The sequence below is a fragment of the Mustela putorius genome, unplaced genomic scaffold (assembly GCF_011764305.1).
Source record: "Mustela putorius furo isolate JIRA1106 unplaced genomic scaffold, ASM1176430v1.1 tig00000145_pilon_pilon_pilon, whole genome shotgun sequence".
NCBI classification, from domain to species: Eukaryota; Metazoa; Chordata; class Mammalia; order Carnivora; family Mustelidae; genus Mustela; species Mustela putorius.
The window spans coordinates 23,477,248-23,494,300 of NW_025421294.1; the positions used below are offsets into that span (position 1 = coordinate 23,477,248).

A 17,053-nucleotide genomic window follows, 5' to 3' on the forward strand; every position below is an offset into this window, starting at 1 on the left:
GCACCTGGGTGGCTCAGTGGGTTAAGCCTCTGCCTTCAGCTCAGGTCATGATCTCAGGGTCCTGGGATCAAGCCCCATATCGGGCTTCCTGCCCAGCAGGGAGCCTGCTTTCCTCCTCTCTCTGTTTGCCTCTCTTCCAATTGTAATCCCTCCTGATGTCAAATAAATAAATATATTTGAAAAAAAAATGAACCTCTTCTAGATCTGATATTGAAATGAACACATCTGAGATCTTGGACTTTGAGCTCAGAGCAGTAACTGTGTGGGACCCTAGGGTCTTCCCTTTTGGGGAGGAGGTAAGTATTTAGTATGTGATGGGATGGGAACTGAATATTTAGTAATAAGAAGCATGGGCTGTGATTTTTTAAAAATTATTTATGGATTTGGTACCCATTTTTACAAGAGGATTGTACTCAAAATAAGCAGAAGTGATGTATATTGCCTCTTTCAGAAGATTTAAGGGTTACTTTGTGTTTTGTCATAAGTCTCTTTGCTTTCTCCTGTGACAGGCATTAATGTTTCAGATAATGGCTTACTTGCCAGTCTTGGTCCCATAGAAAGAAGATATCAGCTGAAGTGCTGACCCACAGTGAACACAGAAAGCACAAAACAAACATTTGCGGTCATAAGCCACTGGGATATTTGTCATTTATTGTTGCCACATAACCTATTCTTCCATAGCCAATACAACCATGCTTACAATATTAAAAAAGACAAAATGCAAGCCTAAAATTGTCTTCAGAAAATAGAAAATTATAAAAAGGAGCAGAAAATATTTGAAAAAGAACCAAATAGACCTTCAGTAAATGATAACTATATAACCTAAAAAAAATTCAGCTTAACAGTTTGACGGAAGATTGATCATGCTAAAGAGAGAATTAGTGAACTAGAACGTAGATCTGTAGATACTACCAGGAATGCTTTTTTTTTTTTTTTAGATTTTATTTATTTATTTGACAGACAGAGATCGCAAGTAGGCAGAGAGGCAGGCAGAGAGAGAGAGGAGGAAGCAGGCTCCCCACTGAGCAGAGAACCCGATGCGGGGCTCGATCCCAGGACCCTGAGATCATGACCTGAGCCGAAGGCAGAGGCTTTAACCCACTGAGCCACCCAGGCACCCAACCAGGAATGCTTTTAAGAGAGACCAAAAAAAGATGGAAAACACAGAAGTGGGATTAAGATGTATGGTGGATAGAGTGAGAGGATTTATTCATTTAGTTGGGATTACATAAGAAAAGTTGAGAAAGAATGGGGCAGAGGCAATATTTGAAGATGTAATGACTGAAGCTCTTTTAGAATGAATTAAAGAAGCTCAATAATCCCAAATAGTATCAATAAAAATAAATCTACCCATAAAGTTTCACATTACAGAAACTACAAAAAATAGACAAAGAAAACAAAATCTCTGAAGCACCAGAGGAACAGAGTGGTTGACTTCAAAGGGGCAGTAGTTGGGTTAATAGTTAACTTCCTAACAGCCACAATGCAAATCAGGTGATAGTGGAATGGTATCTTAAAAGAGCTCATGTAAAATATCTGCCCATGTAGAACTGGAATTAAAGATATCTTTCATGAATGAGGGTGAAAGAATAATGGACAAAACCTGATAAATGGAAAGCTGAGAGAGTTGATCTCTAGCAGATGCTACCTATAGGAAATTCTGAAGAGTGAACTTGAGACAGAAGGAGAGTGATCCTTGAGGGAGGAGCTGAGGTGCAAGAAGGAAAGAAGAGCAAAGAAGGTGGCAAGTATATGGGTAGACACTGTAAAGCCAGCAATAATAATGTCCTAGTGTGGTTAAATAAGTAAAATTGCACACCAGTGACAACAGCCATGATTTAATCCGGGAGGGGGCTAGTGCATTTTAAAAGATCCTCATATCACCTGAAAATAATTGGTAAAGATGCTCTTTAGCTTTGGCTTTGGTAAAGTAAATATGCACACAGTTGTTTCTAGGGTAACTACAAGAGGTAGAACCAGTGCATTATTTCCAAACCAGTCCATGAAGAAAAGGAATGATAAAATACTCACTGTTGGCAGGTGGAAGTTTGTCAAAGCAACAAGGATGACTTTCAGGTTTCTAAATTTGGCAATGAGGTGGATGAGAATACTCTTCCCTGAAGTAGACAACAGGAGGAAGAGGAAGTGTGGAAGAAGAATGGTGAGTTCCCTGTGTGGGACAAGTTGAATGTGAGGTGTCTAAGAAATGACTGAGTGGGGATGACCAGAAGGCAGCTGTTGAGTGTCCTCAGGGAGGCACAGGGCCGAGGCAGGTTTTTTGTTTTTTTAATCTTTTTGTTTGTTTGGTTTTGGGAGCGTCTTTATTTTTTAAGTTAATTATTTTATTAACATATAATGTATTATTTGCCCCAGGGGTACAGATATGTGAATTGTCAGAATTGCACATTTCACAGCACTCACCAAAGCACATACCATCCCCAATGTCCATAACCCAACCACCCACTCCCTACCCTCTTCCCCTCAGCAACCCTCAGTTTGTTTTGTAAGATTAAGAGTCTCTTATGGTTTGTCTCCCTTCCAGTCCCATCTTGTTTCATTTTTTCCTTCCCTATCCCCCATGGTCTCCTGACCCTACCTCTCAAATTCCTCATATCAGAGAGATCCTGTGATAATGGTCTTTCTCTGATTGTCTTATTTCGCTCAGCATAATACCCTCTTGTTCCATCCATGTCATTGCAAATGCAAGATTTCATTTATTTTGATGGCTGCATAGTATTCCATTGTATATATATATACCACCTCTTCTTTATCCATTCATCTGTTGATGGCCATTTAGGTTTTTTTTCATAGTTTGGCTATTGTGGACATTGCTGCTATAAACATTGGCGTGCATGTACCCCTTCAGTTCCCTATATTTATATCTTTAGGATAAATACCCAGTAGGAACCTCCATGCTGTTTTCCAGGGTGGCTGCACCAGCTTGCATTCCCACCAACAGTGTAGGAGGGTTTCCCTTTCTCCGCATCCTCACCAGCATGTCATTTCCTGACTCGTTAATTTTAGCCATTCTTACTGGCGTGAGGTGGTATCTGATTGTGGTTTAGATTTGTATTTCCCTGATGCCAAGTGATATGGAGCACTTTTTCCTGTGTCTGTTGGCCATCTGGATGTCTTCTTTGCAGAAATGTCTGTTCGTGTCCTCGGCCCATTTCTTGATTGGATTATTTGTTCTTTGGGTGTTGAGTTTGATAAGTTCTTTATAGATTTTGGATACTAGCCCTTTATCACATATGTCGTTTGCAAATCTCTTCTCCCTTTCTGTCAGTTGTCTTTTGGTTTTGTTGACTGTTTCCTTTGCTGTACATAAGCTTTTGATCTTGATGAAGTCCCAATAGTTCGTTTTTGCCCTTGCTTCCCTTGCCCTTGGTGATGTTTCTAGGAAGAAGTTGCTGTGGCTGAGGTCGAAGAGGTTGCTGCCTGTGTTCTCTTCAAAGATTTTGATGGATTCCTGTCTCACATTGAGGCCTTTCATCCATTTTGAGTCTCTTTTTGTATGTGGTGTAAGGAAATGGTCCAGTTTCATTCTTCTGCACGTGGCTGTCCCATTTTCCCAACACCATTTGTTGAAGAGACTGTCTTTTTTCCATTGGACATTCTATCTTGCTTTGTCGAAGACTAGTTGACCATACAGTTGAGGGTCTATTTCTGGGCTCTCTATTCTGTTTCATTGATCTATGTGTCTGTTTTTGTGCCAGGACCATACTGTCTTGATGATGACAGCTTTGTAATAGAGCTTGAAGTCTAGAATTGTGATACCACCAACTTTGGTTTTCTTTTTCAACATTCCTCTGGCTATTAAGGGTCTTTCCTGGTTCCATATAAATTTTAGAATTATTTGTTCCATTTCTTTGAAAAAACTTGATGGTATTTTGATAGGGATTGCATGAAACGTGTAGATTGCTTTAGGTAGCATAGACATTTTCACAATATTTGTTCTTCCAATCCATGAGTATGGAATGTTTTTCCATTTCCTTATGTCTTCCTCAATTTCTTTCATGAGTACTTTCTAGTTTTCTGAGTACAGATTCTTTGCCTCTTTGGTTAGGTTTATTCCTAGGTATCTTATGGTTTTGGGTGCAATTGTAAATGGAATTGACTCCTTAATTTCTCTTTCTTCTGTTTTGTTGTTGGTGTATAGAAATGCAACTGATTTCGGTGCATTGATTTTACATCTTGACACTTTACTGAATTCCTGTATTAGTTCTAGCAGTTTTGGAGTGGAGTCTTTTGGGTTTTCCACATAAAGTATCATATCATCTGCAAAAAGTGAGAATTTGACTACTTCCTTGCCGATTTAGATACCTTTTATTTCTTTCTGTTGTCTGATTGCTGAGGCTAGGACTTCATAGTACTATGTTGAATAGCAGCAGTGGTAGTGGACATCCTTGCCGTATTCCTGACCTTAGGGGAAAAGCTATCAGTTTTTCCCCATTGAGAATGATATTTGGTGTGGTTTTTTCATAGATGGCTTTGATGATATTGAGGTAGGTACCCTCTATGCTTACACTGTGAAGAGTTTTGATCAAGAAAGGATGCTGTACTTTGTTAAATGCTTTTTAGCATCTATTGAGAGGATTAATGCATTGTATCACATTGATTTGCAGATGTTGAACCAACCTTGCAGCCCAGGAATAAATCCCACTTGGTCATGGTGAATAATCCTTTTAATGTACTGTTGGATCCTATGGGCTAGTATTTTGGTGAGAATTTTTGCAACTGTGTTCATTAAGGATATTGGTCTGTAATTCTCCTTTTTGATGCAGTCTTTGGCTTTGGGATCAAGGTAATGCTGGCCTCATAAAATGAGTTTGGAAGTTTTCCTTCCATTTCTATTTTTTGGAAGTTTCAGGAGAATAGGTATTAATTCTTCTTTTTGGTAGAATTCCCCTGCGAAGCCATCTGGCCCTGGGCTCTTGTTTGTTGGGAGATTTTTGATGACTGCTTCAATCTCCTTACTGGTTATGGGTCTGTTCAAGTTTTTTATATCTTCCTGGTTCAGTTTTGGTAGTGTATACGTCTCTAGGAATGCATCCATTTCTTCCAGATTGTTGTTTGCTGGTGTATAGTTGCTCATAATATGTTCTTGTAATTGTTTGTATTTCTTCGGTGTTGGTTGTGATTTCTCCTCTTTCATTCATGATTTTCTTCATTTGAGTCCTTTAATTTTCATTTGTTTTTGTGAATTTTTCAATTCTTTAATTTCCTGGTTGACACATTCATTCTTTAGTAAGATGCCCTTTAGTCTCCATGTGTTTGAGTTCTTTCCAACTTTCCTCTTGTATTTGAGTTCTGGCTTCAGAGCATTTTGGTCTGAAAATATGCAGGGAATGATCCCAGTCCTTTGGTACTGGTTGAGACCTGATTTGTGACCCAGGATCTGGTCTATTCTGGAGAATGTTCCATGTACACTAGATAAGAATGTGTATTCTCTTGCTTTGGGATGGCATGTTCTGAATATATCCATGATGTCCATCTGGTCCAGTGTATCATTTAAGGCCTTTATTTCCTTGTTGATCTTTTGTTTGGATGATCTGTCCATTTCAGTGAGGGGGTTGTTAAAGTCCCCTACTATTGTATTATTGTCGATTTGTTTCTTTGATGTTGTTATTTATTGGTTTATATAATTTACTGCTCCCATGTTAGGAGCATAGATATTTAAACTCGTTAGATCTTCTTGTTGGACAGACCCTTTAAGTATAATATAGTGTCCTTACTCATCTCATATTATAGTCTTTGACTTAAAATCTAATTTATCTCATATAAGGATTGCTACCCCAGCTTTCTTTTGATGTCCATTAGCATGGTAAATTCTTTTCTACCTCCCAACTTGAAATCTGCAGGTGTCTTTTGTTCTAAAATGAGTTTCTTGTAGATAGCATATCGATGGGTTTTGTTTTTTTATCCATTCTGATATCCTGTGTCTTTTGATTGGGGCATTTAGCCCATTTACATTCAGGTTAACTATTGAAAGATATGAATTTAGTGTCATTGTATTGCCTATAAGGTGACTGTTACTGTATATTGTCTCTGTTCCTTTTAGGTCTATTCCTTTTAAGATCTCTCTTTGCTTAGAGGACCCCTTTCAATATTTCCTGTAGGGCTGGTTTGGTGTTTGCAAATTCTTTTAATTTTTGTTTGTCCTGAAGCTTTTTATCTCTCCTTCTATTTTCAGTGATAGGTTAGCTGGATATAGTATTCTTGGCTGCATACTTTTCTCATTTAGTGCTCTGAATATATCATGCCCGTTCTTTCTGGCCTGCCAGGTCTCTGTGAATTGGTCTGCTGCCAATCTAATATTTCTACCATTGTATGTTATAGGCTTCTTGTCCTGAGCTGCTTTCTGGATTTTCTCTTTGTCACTAAGACTTGTAAGTTTTACTATTAGATGATGACCTATTTTTATTGATTTTGAGGGGGTTTCTCTGTGCCTCCTGGATTTTTATGCTTGTTCCCTTTGTCGTATTAGGGAAATTCTCTACTATAATTTGCTTCTGTATACCTTCTGCCGCTCTCTCTCTTTCTTCTTCTTCTGGAATCCCAATTCTTCTTTTTTTTTTAAGATTTTATTTATTTATATGACAGACAAGTAGGCAGAGAGGCAGATAGAAAGAGAGAGAGAGGAGGAGGCAGGCTCCCTGCTGAGCAGAGATCCTGATTCTGGGCCTGCTCCCAGGACCCTAGGATCATGACCTGAGCTAAAGGCAGAGGCCTTAACCCACTGAGCCACCCAGGCACCTCTTGGAATCCCAATTATTCTAATATTGTTTTGTCTTATGGTATCACTTATCTCTTGAATTCTCCCTTAATTGTTCAGTAGTTGTTTGTCTCTCTTTTGCTCAGCTTCTTTATTTTCTGTCATTTGGTCTCCTATTTATCATTAATTTTCTCTTCTGCCTCATTTGTCCTAGCAGTAAGAGCCTCCATTTTTTATTACACCTCATTAATAGCTTTTTTTTTTTTTTACTCCAAGTTGGTTAGATTTTAGTTCTTTTATTTCTCTAGAAAGGGCTTTTATTTCTCCAGACAGGTTTCTCTAATATCTTCCATTCCTTTTTCAAGCCCAGCTAGCACCTTGGAATCATTGTTCTGAACTCTAGTTCTGACATATTACCAATGTCCGTATTGATTAGGTCCCTAGCTGTTGGTACTGCCTCTTGTTCCTTTTTTTTGTGGTGAGTTTTTCCACCTTGTCATTTTATCCAGATAAGAATATATGAATGAGAGAATAAAATACTAAAAGGGTGGCAGAGGCCCAGAAAATGTATGCTATCCAAATCAGAAGAAACCTAGAACTGGGGGGAGAAGGAAGGGGGAGAAAAGAAATAAAAATAAAAAATATAAAATATTAAAAATATGTATATATTAGACTGGTGAATAGAACATAGCCACCCACTTGATTTTGGGTATATTCTGGTCCCTTTTAAGAAACTCTCTCCCAAAATTTTAAAGAAAGAAAAACTTATATATATACAAAAATATAAGTAAACACAGTGAAGGGATGGGATATGACTGTAAAGATGAAAATTTTAAAAAAATTCTAGAAAAGGAATTGATAATTTCGTTGGAAAAAGAAAAAAAAAGAGATCAGGCTGGAGACTAGAATAAAGCCAAGTCTAGATTTAGGGTATATTTTGATCTATTAAAGGAAATTGTATCCCAAAATTTTAAAGAAAAAAAACCTATATGTATACAAAAAATAAGATTAAAAGCAATGAAGGGATAAAATATGAGTATAACAATGAAGATTTTAAATGATTTTTTAAAAAAAGTTATTGTTAAGATAAACTAGTTTAAAAGTGCTAAAAGAAGAACGAGGAAAAGTTAAAAGAAATAGAATAAGAAAAAAGGTAAAATAAAAAAATTTAACTTTGCAAGACTAAAGGATCATGGTGAAAAAAGCCATGAATTCTATGTGTTTCTTTCCCCTAGCTCTGGAGTTCCACTGTTCTGGTAGATCACTGAACTTGGTCTTGGCTGGATGTTCTGGCTGATCTTCTAGGGGAGAGGGGCCTGTGGCAGTGATTCTGCAATGTCTTTTCCCAAGGTGGAGTTGCATCACTCTTGCCAGAGGCCAGGCTAAGTAATCTGCTGAGGTTCGCTCTCAGTAGCTTTTTTTCCCTGAACACTTTCTGTACAGTTTTGGAGGTCGGGAATGAAAATGGCAGCCTCCCAGTCCCCAGCCTGGAGGAGCCAAGCCCTGGGGGCCCCACTCCTCAGTGTGCGCTCAGAGAAAAGCAGTCAATCCCTCCTATCTCCCTGGTCTCTGGCCACGCTCTGTGCTCACCTGGCCTGTGACTGAGCATTTCTGTCTGGTATGTGGCCCTGTTTGGAATCTCCAAACCCAGTAGATTCCTGCCGTGTACTACCGCACCACTCCTCCCAGAGGAGGAAGGAGGGTGTCTCTCCAGATCTGCCACTTGTGGGGGTCACTGCTAGAAGAGCAGTGGCCAGACTGTGCCTTGGATCATGGTTTAAGGTAACCCCAAGCTGAGAGTGCACTGTTTGGCTCTGTCTCTGTAGTCGACTTCCCCACTCCGATACCTGGGGGCTCTACCACACTCAGACACTTCCGGTCTTTCTATGACCCCGCGGGATATGAGACCACACTGTTCCTGTGAGGGCTCCACCCCCGCTCAGCTTCTGGAGGGATGTCCCTCAATGGAGCAGACTTCTTAAAAGTTCTCATTTTGTGCTTGATTGCTCCACTGCTTGCTGGGAGTCAGCCCCTCCCATCGTGGGCTATCTTCCCATCGTTTTTGATTCACTTCTCTGCACATCCTCCCTTACAGAAAGTGGTTGATTTTCTGTTCCTAGACTTGCCGCTCTTCGCCTCTTCTATCTTCTGTTGAGTATGTAGGTGTTCAGAATGGTTTGATAACTATCAAGCTGAACTCCTGGGACCCGATGGCATTTCAGTCTGCTGCTCTCCACCATCTTGCTTCGATCCTTGGGAGCTTCTTCATAAGTTTATTTTTTTTTTTTCTTCTTAAGTTTAAAATGATTCTTAGTTTTTTCCTCAACTTATAAATTTGCTTAACTGTTTTGAGTTAATCTTGGCTCCACTGTCTTCTTATACATTTTTAACAGATTTTTCCAGTATCACCTGGAGCAAAATTGTGAAATTGATGTCTCTGGAAGCCTTTTTAAAAAGTAAAGTGCTTTTATGCTATAAAAAGATTGAGTTTGTCCTCCCTACCTTCCCCCACATCTAAAAGGCTGGATTTTTCCAAGTATAAGAAGAGTTGTGTTTTGGTTTTTATTTTCTGGATTTTTTTTTTTTTAACTAATTAAGAATTTATTTTCTACTCTTCTCTGCCATCTGGTGGCTTGTGAATGGAACATTGCATTTGGAAGGAAAACAAGGAATTGGAGCTATTTTGAGATAAATAACTTACTGAAGAAAAGCAATATATGGTTGTATGTGTTTAACTTTGAAACTACCAAATCACAGCAGTAGTTTTGGGGCACAGAAATTTGTCTGTCTGTGGTATTTTCTGGATTTGGTACACACTCTTCTCTTTATCTCCTGTGTCCTGCTTCACCTTCTAAAATTTTTGACCTCCTGTGTAGTGCTAAGGAAACTGAGTAATCAAAGTTACAAATTCCCTTCTGCATTTAATTAAAGGCTTGTTGACATGTATGAGTGGTCTCCTATAGTTTCCATTTGGACATCATCTCCTCTGCTATCTCTGTAATACCTTGTAGTAGGCAGAAAAACAACCTCCACAAAGATGTCCTTATCTTTATTTCCAGACCTGTGAATGTGGTACCTTATGTGGCATAATGTGCTTTTAGGTAAGATTAAGTCCCAACGACCTTAAGAGAGGGAGACTATTTGGGGTTATCTGCGTGGGTATGGTTTAATCATATGGGCCCCTCTCCCTGCTAGTCAGAGAGTCAGAGAAAGGGGACTGAGGAGAGAGATCAAAGATGGGAGTGAAAAAAAAAAACAAACCCAGAAATTTGAAGTGTGAAAGAATCTAGACTGGCTTTGTAGATGTAGGGAAGGGGCCATGAGCCAGGGAATGTGAAAGAAACCTTCTCTCTGCTATAGCCTCCAGAAAAGAATGCAGCCTTATTAACAGCTTAATTATAGCCTAGTGAAACTGGTGTCAGAATTCTTACATATAAAAGTGTGAGATAATAAATTTGTGGTGTTTTAAGCCACTGGGTTTGATGTAATTTGTTACGACTATGATAGAAAACACCTCATGTTTTGTTAGAATTTGGTCTGGAGGCCTGGATTGGGAGGAGTGCAGAGCTAGCTTGAATTTGATCTAGTGTCAAACCTAGAGAATTGGTTGGTAATAAACTAGTTTCTTCAGCAAGTTTAATGATGCTCCTCTCTTTCCAAGTTATGTTGTGACCCTGTAAGAACCCATCTATCCTATTATTTTCACCCTCCTCTGTTTCCGGACTTTGTTGCTACTTCCTTTTTCAACGTGTTCCTCCTCTTTTCTTGACTAAAGGCAGGAGTTTGAAATAGATTTGCTTATCAGGTGAGGGCAAGTTCACAGTTCTTGATAATGAAAGTCTCATAATTTAGTAGGGGAAACTGACAAGTAAACAAATACTGCAAATCTGTCTGATAAAAGCAATAATAAGAGTGAGCATGGGATAGAAGCCTCAAACCTGGCCAACCAATTCAGGGGGCTGATTGATTCTTTTAATTCATTATCACAGATCATAACTGAGAACTCCAGATTTTCTGGAAATACTCCTAACTTTCCCAGCAATCTTAGATTCATCCCGCCATTCTCGGAAACAGCTCTTTCTCCTCTCTCTCCACAGGCTTTCTTCATTCCTCTTTCTGGTGGCTTAAAATATATCCACAAATTCTTTAATAATCTTCCTTTCCAGAAGTGGAGCTTAATTCCCCTCCCCCTTGAATATGGGCTGGACCTGGTGATTTGTTTCAAACAAACTAATACGTCAGAAGTGACTCTCTCTCTCCTCCCTCCTCCCATATATGTGAAATCATCACATTGTATGCTTTTAATATATTAAATTTTATTTGTCAATTATACCTTGACAAAACTAGAAGAAAAAGAAATGACTATGTATGACTTCTTGGACTAGGTCATAAAAAAACATTGTGGCTTCCCTTGCTCTCTGTTGCTCTAGAATCATTCACCCTGAAGGAAGCCAACTGCTATGTAAAAAGCTTCTCTATGGAGAGGGCCTCATGGCAAGGATAAGGTCAAAGGCCAAAAGCCTTGTGGGTGAGCAGTCTTAGAAGCAGATCCTCCAGCCCTGGCTGACATCTCGATGACAACCTCTGACAAACCCTGAATCTATCACCCAGGTAAGTCTTCTGTGAATACCTGGTTCACTCAAACTCTGAGATAGTAACTGTTTGTTGTTTTAAGCTGTTGAATTTGGGAGGTAGTTGGTCATAAGTAACTACTACAGATCTTGGTACTTGAAAGTGGAATTCCTTTATAATAAACCAAAAAAAATTCCAAAAATTTTGGAAAGAAGCAGTAGGCAGAAGCTGAAAGGACTTTGTGGAAAATGTTAGAGAAAAATTGAAGCCTCTTGAAGAGCCTGTGAGAAGAAGCCTCATGGCTTTTCAGGAGACCATGGTTGAAAGCTTAAGGGAAAGTAACAAAAATATTACTGGAAATGGAAGGAAAGGGGATCCTTTTTGTGTAGAAGTGGAAAGTTTAGCAACACTGTCAGCTGTGTTCATGTGGAAAGTAGCAAATATCCATAAAGAACTGGGTGGTTTAGGTAAAGAAATTGCCAGGTGGGATGGTAAAGCTGCTTCCTGGCTTCTTCTTACAGTCTCTGCTTATGGTAAAATGTTGAGAGAAGAGAGAGATCTGTTAAAGAAAAGTTGGTTAAACACAAAAGGACCAGGAATTATTAGTCTAAGAATTTCCCAGCATCTTCAGAAAGCAAATGGCGCTAAATTTAAGAACCGGCTTCTGGGCGAAGATGAAAATCCAGGGAACTGTGAGGAAAACATGATCTTCTGAGCTGCTAAGTTTTGGGGGGATGATTTTGTTTTATAGAAATGGGATTGATAGACTTTGTCATCCTTACTCAAAGTTGATCACTTCGCTTGAGACTCTGTGGAGAAACTAGCAGCCCTCTTTCATTTTCCTAACGCTGTGTGTGGTGTGCCAACATGTGTGTCTGGGTGCTCTGCTTCCTTCCCAATGAAATGAATACATGCCAGCCTTTCCATTAGTGCTTTCCAATCCATCCACATTTCAAGGACTTTATTTAAACAACAGACCTTCGCTCTCTTTTGTTGTCAGTTTCTCCCACTCTATTGATTGATTCTCATCAACAAACATGCTCTATTATCTGTCATCTTATGAAAACAAACCCTCATTTTATTCCATATCCCTTTCTCGCCATTACCCCATATCTGCAGCCCTTTACGAGAAAACTTCTTTGATGCTACTTCATTTGTCATTCCCCTTCAGTCCATCCCTTGTGTCTTCTGTCTCCATCATTCAGCTAAAAATTTGTTGGTTCGCATCACAAATCACCTTCATCCTACCCAAGCCACTGGTCTCTCTTCTAATCTTAGCTGACCTCTCAGTAGGATTTGCTTAGGTAATGTTTCCCTTGCTATTTTTTTAAAATGGATTTATTGAAATATAATTTACATACTATATAGTTCACCAGTTTAAATCATATAATATGGTGTTTTTAGTATATTCATGGGATTGTGTAGCCATCACTACCATTTAGTGTTAACACATTTTTGTCCCCCCTAAAAGAAACTGTGTACTTACTAGTAGGCACTCCTCATTTCCCCTTCCTCCTCTCTCCCAGCCCAACACAACCACTAATCTGCTTTCTGTTTCTATAGATTTTCCTCTTCTGGACATGTCTTGTAAAGGGAGTCCTAAAATATCTGGTCTTTTGTGTCTGACATCTTTCACTTAGGTGAATGTTTTCAAAGTTCATCCAGGTTGTACCATGTACCAATATTTCATTCCTTTTCATTGCCAAATAATATCCCATAATATGCCACATTTTATTTATCCATTCACCAGTTAATAGACATTTAGGTTGTTTCCACTTTTGGGTTTTTTTTTTTTTTTTTTTAAAAGATTTTATTTATTTATTTGACAGACAAAGATTACAAGTAGGCAGAGAGGCAGTCAGAGAGAGGAGGAAGTATGCTCCCTGCTGAGCAGAGAACCCGATGTGGGGCTCGATCCCAGGACCCTGGGATCATGATCTGAGCTGAAGGCTGAGGCTTTAACCCACTGAGCCACCCAGGTGCCCCTCCACTTTTGGGTTCTTATGATAATAATGATGCTCTGAATATTTTATGTTTAACTTTTTATTTGGACATATGTTTTCATTTCTCTTGAAAAAATCCCTAGGAGTGGGATTGCTGGCTCATATGGTAACACTATGTTTAGCTTTTCAAAGAACCTCCAGACTGTTTTCCAAAGTGGTACATACACCATTTCACATTCCCACCAGCAATGTACGAAGGCTCCAATTTTTCCCACATCCTTACTAACGTTTGATTGTTTATCTTTTATGTTATAACAGTCTCCTATAGACTGAATGTTTATATCTTCCCTCAAATTCGTTTATGGAGACCCTAATTCCCAGTGTGATGGCATTTGGTGGTGGAGCTTTAGAGGTAATTAGGATTTGTATAGATCATGAGGGTGGAGTCCCCATGATGGGCTTGGTTCTCTTAGAAGAAAATGAAGAGATCAGGCCCTTTCTTTCTCAGCCATGTGAGGGAAGAGGGCCCTCACCAAGACCCTGACCAAGATGGCACCCTGATCACAGAATTCTAGCCTCCAGAATCAGAGAAATAAATTTCTGTTGGTTAGGCCACCCAGTCTATGGTATTCTGTTACAGCAGCCCTCATTTGTGGAACACTTCCCTGTTTGGGCTTCTAAGATATTACAATTTCCTACTTTTTTTCCTTTCTCACTTGCTGCTCTTTCTCAGTCTCTTTCATGTGTTTACCTCATCTTCCCCTTCATTCTCCTTTTCTTCCACCAAGGTATTAAATGTGGGAATGCCCCAGGGCTCTTTCTGTCTTTTTTTCTCATTCATTTATTTTATTTATTTTTTATTATGTTTTGTTAGTCACCATGCAGTGCATCATTAGTTTTTGATGTAGTGTTCCATGATTCATTGTTTGTTTATGACACCCAGAGCCCAGGGCTCTTTCTTGGGATATCTTCTTTATACACTCTTACCATGCCATCTTGTCTTATGTCTTTAAATACCATGTGGAAATTGCTTCCAAATGTCTATCTTTAGCTCTCACACTTCCCTTACGTGTGTACCCCTCTATCCAGTTGTTTACTTAATCACTCTTCATAGATGTCTAATGGGGATTTCAGACTTAACATGTCCAAAACAAAACTCGTGGTTTTCACCCATGGAGAACTGCCTCCTCTCCCAGTCTTAAAAATTTCAGTAAATGGAATTCCTGTCCACCTCGTTGCTTAAGTCAGAAGCCTGGGAGCCATTCTTGATTCCTCCTGTTTTCTTATACCCTATATCAAGTCCCTCAGCAAGTTAATTTTAACCATGCCCACCTTAGTGTATCTGAATTTATCTACTTTCTTTCATTTCTGTGAACTTAGTCCTAGACATCATTATCTGTTCCCTGGACTACTGTGGTAGACCTCAGTTCATTTCCTTGCCTCTCTTCTGCAGTCCATGATTCATAGAGTAGCCAGTCATCATATAAATTTTAAGATATCACATCGTGTTACTTCCTTGTTTAAAATACTTCATTTGTTTCTGTTGCTCTTAAAATTGCTCTTAAAATCTACATTTCTTTGCCTGGCCTATGAGACCCTGCATGATTTGGCCCTTACCAGATCTCTGCTCTCATTATCGACTGTTCTTTGTTAGTATTATTCAGCCCAATGGCCTGCTTTCTTCCTTGGGGCTTTTATACTAGCTCTTTCCTCTGCTTGGAAGATTCTTCCCCAAGATCTTCACATGGCCAACTTCTTATCATTTATATTTTAACACCTATCATTCCTAATTTTTTGTGTGTGTTTATTTATTGTCTGCTCTTCCAGCAACCCCTCCATTGGTTATAAAATCCTTGAAAATCCTGTCTTGTTCAGGCATGCATTTCTGGTACGTAACATGGTTTCTGTAGACTCTCCTTAAATATTTGTTTAAAAATTTATTATTTATTGAATTATAGTTGCCATAGAACATTATATTAGTTTTAGTTGTACAAATAATAATTTGATTTATTTATATATTGTGAAATGATTACCACAATAGGTTTAGTTAACATCCTTCACCATACATAGTTATAGTTTTTTTTCTGTGATGAGGATTTTTAAGATCTGTTCTCTTAGCAACTTTAAAATATACAGTACAGTATTGTTAACTGTAATCACCATGTTATACCTTACATCCCCAGGTCTTAATTTACCCTATAACTAGAAATTTGTACCTTTGGGCCACCTTCATCTAGTTCACCCCTCCTCCCTCCCACATCCTGTGTCTAGCAGCTACCAGTCTCTTCTCTATGGAGAAGAATTCATCTTATCTATGAGGTGCATTATCTTAAGATTTCACTTACAAGATTATACAGAGTTCTTTGTGTGTGTGTCACTTAATTCATTTAGCATATTGCCCTCACGGTCCATTCATGTTATCTAAAGATAGTATCATTCTTTTTTATGGCTGAAAAAATGTTTCATTTTGCATATATACACCACATTTTAAACTGGGGCACCTGCATGGCTCAGTCGGTTAAGCATCTGCCTTCAGCTCAAGTGATGAGTCCCAGGGTCCCAGAGTCCTGGGACTGAGCCCTGCATCAGGCTCTCTGCTCAGCAGGGAGTCTGCTTCTCCCTCTCCCTCTGCCTGCTGCTCCTACTGCTTCTGCTCTGTCTCTGTCAAATAAATAAATAAAATCTTTTTTTTAAAAATCCATTCATCCATCAGTGGACGTTTAGGTTGTTTCCATGTCTCAGGTATTATAAATAATACTATAAGGAACACTGGGGTGCAGATACCTTTTGGAGAGTTCAGATAAATACCCAGCAGTGGAATTGCTAGATTGTACGGTAGTTCTATTTTAAAAATTTTAAGGTACCTCCACACTGTTTTCTATGGTGGCTGCACTAATTTACATTCTCAACAACAGTGCATAAGAGTTCCTTTTCCAGGGCACCTGGGTGGCTCAGTGGGTTAAAACCTCTGCCTTCAGCTCGGGTCGTGATCCCGGGGTCCTGGGATCAAGCTCTGCTCGGCAGGGGGCCTGCTTCTCTTCCTCTCTCTCTGCCTGCCTCTCTGCCTACTTGTGATCTCTCTGTCAAATAAATAAATAAAATATTTAAAAAAAAACTTAAAAAAAGTTCCTTTTCCTGCATATCTTTAACTCTTATTATTTCTTGTCTTTTTGATATTAGCCATTCTAACAGGAATGAGATGATGGCTCCCTATGGTTTTGATTTGCATTTTTATGATCATTAATAATGTTGAACGTCTTTTTGTATGCTGTTCATGTGTTTAATAAACATCTGTTGGCTATTTATATGTTGTCTTTGAAAAAATGTTTATTTAGATTCTTTTCTCATTTTTGTTATTATTATTTTTAAAGATTTTATTTATTTATTTAACAGACAGAGATCACAAGTAGGCAGAGAGACAGGCAGAGGGGAGGGGGAAGCAGGCTCCCCGCCGAGCAGAGAACCCGATGCAGGGCTTGATCCCAGGACCCTGAGATCATGACCTGAGCCGAAGGCAGAGGCTTTAACCTACTGAGCCACCTAGGTGCCCCCTTTTCTCATTTTTAAATTGGATTTTTTTTTCTGTTGAATTGTCTGAGTTCTTGATATATTTTGTATATCCCTTACCAGGTATATAACTTTTGAATGTATTCTCCCATTCCACAGGTTGCCTTTTCATTATGTTGATGAAATCAACAGGAGCTTTTTCATTGGATGTACTCCCAGTTGTTCATTTTTGCTTTTGGTGTCAAATCCCAAAAATCATTGCCAAGACTGATGTCAAGGAGCTTACTCTCTGTGTTTTCTTTGTAGTTTTGTAGTT

At 38.9% G+C, this 17,053-nt stretch overlaps 1 protein-coding gene and 1 pseudogene across 1 annotated transcript in view; one reads left to right on the forward strand and one right to left on the reverse strand.

The window, feature by feature from the left end:
- The window catches only part of KLHL3 (kelch like family member 3), a 259,630-nt gene that overhangs the window by 82,098 nt on the left and 160,479 nt on the right, over positions 1-17,053 (forward strand). The window contains exons 4-5 of the mRNA XM_045075471.1: positions 2,041-2,161; positions 11,146-11,326. The gene's annotated coding sequence lies outside the window, so the exon portion shown is untranslated. The remainder of the gene's footprint in view (positions 1-2,040; positions 2,162-11,145; positions 11,327-17,053) is intronic.
- Positions 1-17,053, reverse strand: part of LOC123390822 — a 42,766-nt pseudogene that overhangs the window by 3,481 nt on the left and 22,232 nt on the right.